Here is a 4,903-nt window from a genome sequence, read left to right as displayed (position 1 = left end):
ACATATATATATATGATAGAGTGCATGTGCTCACTGGAGAGACAGAGATAGAGAGACAGAAAATGAAAAATCAACCCCTCCCCTAGGGAGGATGGTCACACCATGATCTCTTTTCCTCCATTCTCCTCTCTGGATTTTGGGCATGCACGCACAAACACCTGCTGTGAGTTTCAGGAATCTTGAAGTTTTATTGTATTTTGTTTGTTTGTTTTTGGTTCAGTTTTTGTTTGTTTGTTTGTTTGTTTTGCATGTGGATGTCCATATGATTTAGCACCATTTGTTGAAAAGTTTTTTTTTTTTTTCTTTACATTGCTCTTGCTCTTTGTCAAAGATAAGTTTACTATATTTTTGGAGACTATTTCTTGGCATTCATTCTGTTCCATTGAGCTATTCGCCTATTCTTTTTCTAGTATCACACCCCCTTGATTACTGTAGCATTATAAAAAGTCTTGAAGCCATGTAATGTCAGTTCTCCAGCTTAGCTCTTTTTCTTTAATATTGACTTAACTATTTTGGGTCTTTTGCTTCTCCATATAATTTCTAGAGTTGGTTTGTTGCAATCCACAAAATTACTTGATGAAACTTTTATTGTTATTATGTTGGATCTATACATCAAACTGGGAAGAACTGTCAACTTGACAATATTGACTCTTTTTATCCATGAACATGGAATAACTATCCATTTATTTGGTTTCTATTTAAACCTTTAATCAGCATTTTATAGTTATTCTTATGTAAATTTATACATATTTTGTTAGATTTATACTAAGTATTTTATTTCTTATTGGGGTGATTACTTGTGTAAATCGGATTGTGTTTTTCATGTCAAATACCACTTGTTAATTGTCAACATATTAGAAAGCAATTAATTTTTATATATTGATCTTGTATACTACAACATCGTTATAGTTCCAGGAATTCTTTTGTCAGTTGTTCTTAATTTTCTTTTTTTTTTTTGGAGAGGTTTTCACTATAGGGTGCGTGCGCTTGCCAGACAGAGAGAAAGACATAGAGACAGAAAGCAAGAAATCACCCCCCAGGGGGGATGGTCACGCCACAATCCCTTCTCCTCCATTCTCCTCTCGGGATCTGGGGCATGCACGCACATGTGCCCGGCGTGAGTTTTAAGCCACCGGGTCCGGGACGCAAACTGCAGTCGACTACGTGGGAGTCCAGCGACATAGCCATTACACTAACTGCTGGTTCCTAGTTCTTCTTAATTTTCTACATAGACAAATAGATGTAGTCATCTGCAAAAACAGTTATATTTCTTTCTTCCAAAATTGTATATTTTTATTCCTTTTATTATCTTATTGTATTAGCTAGGACTTTCAGTATTATGTTGAAAAGAGGGGTGAGAAGGAACATCTTTGACTTATTTCTGATCCTACGGGGAAAACTTCTAGTTTCTCATCATGAAATGTGATGACAGCTGTAGGGTTTTTGTAGTTGTTCTTTTATCAAGTTGAGTAATTTATCCTCTATTTAGAGTTTTCTGAGAGTTTTTACTGTAGTTTCATATTAGATTTGAGCAAATGCTTTTTCTGCATCTATTTATATAAGCACGTGGTTTTTCTTCATTAGCCTGTTAATCTGAGGGATTACAGTAATTGATTTTGGAATGTTGGACCACCTTGCATATCTTGGAGAAGTTTCACTTGGTTGAAATACATACATCTTTACATACATTGTTGGATTTGATTTGCTAACATGTTGTCAAGAAACATACACGTATGTTGGTACCAGCAGTTAGCATAATGGCTTTGTCGATGGATTCCCATGTAGTCGACTATGGTTCGAGTCCTGGATCCAGTGGCTTAAAACCACACCAGGCACGTGTGCATGAGTGCCCAGGATCCCGAGAAGATTGTGGAAGAGAAGGGATTGTAGTGTGGCCATCCCCCCTGGGGGTTGATTTCTTGTTTTCTATCTGTCTGTCTCTCTCTGTCTTTCTGGTGAGCATATGCGCCCTATAGCAAAAACCTCTCCGCCCCCACCAAAAAAAAGAAAGAAAGAAATGTACATGTATGTTTATGACAGATATTGCTCTGTAACTTTTATTTATTGTAATATCTTTGCCTGATTTTTATATTAGTGTGATGTTGGCCTCAAAGAATGAGTTAGAAAATATTTTCTCTCCTTTTATATTTTGGATGAGATTGTAGAGAAATGGTACAATTTATTTCTTAAATGTTTGGTATAATTCACCAGAGAATTCATCTAGGCCTGGTACTTTATGTTTTGAGAGGTTATTAATTATCGAGTGTATGGCCATTGAATGTATTAATAATAATAATAAAATACATTTTAAAAATTATTGAGGCAATTTTTAATAGATATATGCTTAGTAATGTTGTCTGTTTCTTCTCATGTGGGTTTTATCAGATCATGGCTTTGAAAGAACTGGTCTATTTCACTTAAGTTATCAAATTTGTGGACAAAGAGTTGTCAGTAGTATTCTTTTATTATCCTTTTAATGTATGTGTATTTGTAGTATTGTTCCCTTATTCGTTTCTGGAATTTATAATTTAAATCTTTTCTTTTTCTTAATTATCTTGGTTACAAGCTTATAGATTTTATTAACTTTTTTAAACAAACTAACTTTAGTTTTCAAGGATTATTCTCTATTGATGCCCTGATTTCAATGTCATTATATTCTTTTATAATATTTATTATTTACTTTTTTCTGCTTCCTTTGGATTTAATTTGCTCTTCTTTTTCCAATTTCCCAAGGTGGAAGATTAGAGTATTGATTTTAGATTTCTTTTTCTAATATATACCTTCAATGTTAGACATTTGCCTCTAGTACTTTCACTGAATCCTACAATTTTTTTTTTTTTTTGGAGAGATTTTCACCTTGGGGCGCGTGCGCTCGCCAGACAGACAGAGAGAGACATAGAGACAGAAAGCAAGAAATCACCCCCCAGGGGGGATGGTCACGCCGCAATCCCTTCTCCTCCATTCTCCTCTCAGGATCTTGGAAACACACGCACACGCGCCCAGCATGAGTTTTTTAAGCCACCGGGTCCTGGACACGAACCGCAGTCGACTACGTGGGAATCCAGCGACATTGCCATTACGCTAACTGCTGGTTCCCTGAATCCTACAATTTTGTGTTTATACGTGTGTGTGTGTGTGTGTGTGTGTGTGAGAGAGAGAGAGAGAGAGAGAGAAACCACCCCCCACTAAGGACATGGCTATAAGGTGGTTTTTTTCTCTTTCAGACTTTTGTTGTGATTTTGGACATTCACACAAATGTATCCAGCATGATTGTTAAGCCACTGAGTCTGAGACTTGAACCGTACAGCCGACCATATGAAACCCAGTGGCTTAAACTTCATGCTCCTTGCTGGCCCAAATACCACAAACTTTGATAAGTTAACTTAAAAAAAAAGTTTGTTAGAGTATACAAAGACTTCCCAAACAAGATCCTCAAAGCACAGGCAAAAGTACTGAAAATAGATAAGTGAGACTACAAGAGACTACAAAGCTTCTGCATAGCAAAAGACACAATAAGCAGTGAAGAGACAACCCTAAGGGTAGAGAATCTATTTGCAAACTATACCTTAGATAAGGGACTGATAACCAGAATATACAGGGACCCCAAGCTGCTTACCTACAAAAAAAAAATAATAATCAATCCAATTTGAAAATGGGCAGTAAATTAATTAATCAAAAATAAAAGATTAACAATCTAGATCTTTCTGAGTATGTATAACAGCTAAAACTTTCTTATGCCACAAATGAGAGTATTGGCTAAAAACCTCTGGAATGCCACTGAATAATATCTTTTAATATATTTTCTGTAGCCAGATTTTCTAGGTTCACAGATATCTGATTCCACTCCAGAGTGAATTATGTGGAGTAATTTTAGAAAGCCGTTTGTCAGTTTCTCATAAAGTTAAACATATACTTGACCTAGCAATTCCACTCCTATATACTTACCCAAGATAAATGAAAGTGTCTTCACATAGAAATTTGCACAAAAAGCTGCTTTATTTATAATAGACAAAAACTGGAAAATAAAACAAATGTCTATCAACTAGTGAATAGATAAACAAATTGTGCTATGTTTATATAATGGAATACTAACAGACAACAAAGTGGCAAAAACTATGAATACACACACCAGTATGGATAAATCTCAAAATTACTATGCAAAAATTAAAGGGATCATGTGCAAACAAAATTATGTACTGCATGATTCCACTTACATGAATTTCTAAAAGAGACAAAACTATTGAGATATAAAGAACAGCAATGATTATTAAGATCTTAAGTATTGTGAGAGAATTGACTACAAAAAGCATGAGGTAACTTTTGGGAATGATGAAGAAGCTCTATATCTGGATTGTGCTGGTGGATATGTGCTATTTACCAAAATGCATACTGCAAATGAAAATCTCTTCTGTAAGTATCATAGACATGAATGTAAAGGCCAAAAAAAAAGTTTTTTTTTTAATGAAATAACGCAGGAGAACAGATTTATAGATTTAGCCAGGATAAAACAAAACACAAAAAGTACTGACCTTAAAGAAACAAACCTACAAATTGGACTAAATTAAACTTAAAAACTATCATTCCTCAAGATATATCTTTCAGACAATGAAAAGGTAACTCAAAGAGTGGCGAAAGATTCTATCATCTATCTATTTAGCTGTCTTCAACAAATAAGTCAAATCCAAATATACATGCATTCTTCAAATTAAGGAAAAAGGTAGATAAAATACAATAGAAAATAAGCAAAAGATTTGAATAGCTACTTCACATAAGAAGATATTCAAGTAACTAATAGACCTAAAAATGTTCAAATTCAATTTATTTCAATGAAGTACAAATTTAAAGTGTTTTGTCTCTCTGCATCAACATACTGCTTAGTAATATATATATATATATAATATAT

The sequence above is a fragment of the Tupaia chinensis genome, unplaced genomic scaffold, assembly GCF_000334495.1.
Source record: "Tupaia chinensis unplaced genomic scaffold, TupChi_1.0 Scaffold000289_1, whole genome shotgun sequence".
NCBI classification, from domain to species: Eukaryota; Metazoa; Chordata; class Mammalia; order Scandentia; family Tupaiidae; genus Tupaia; species Tupaia belangeri.
Note: the sequence above shows the minus strand (reverse complement) of the source record.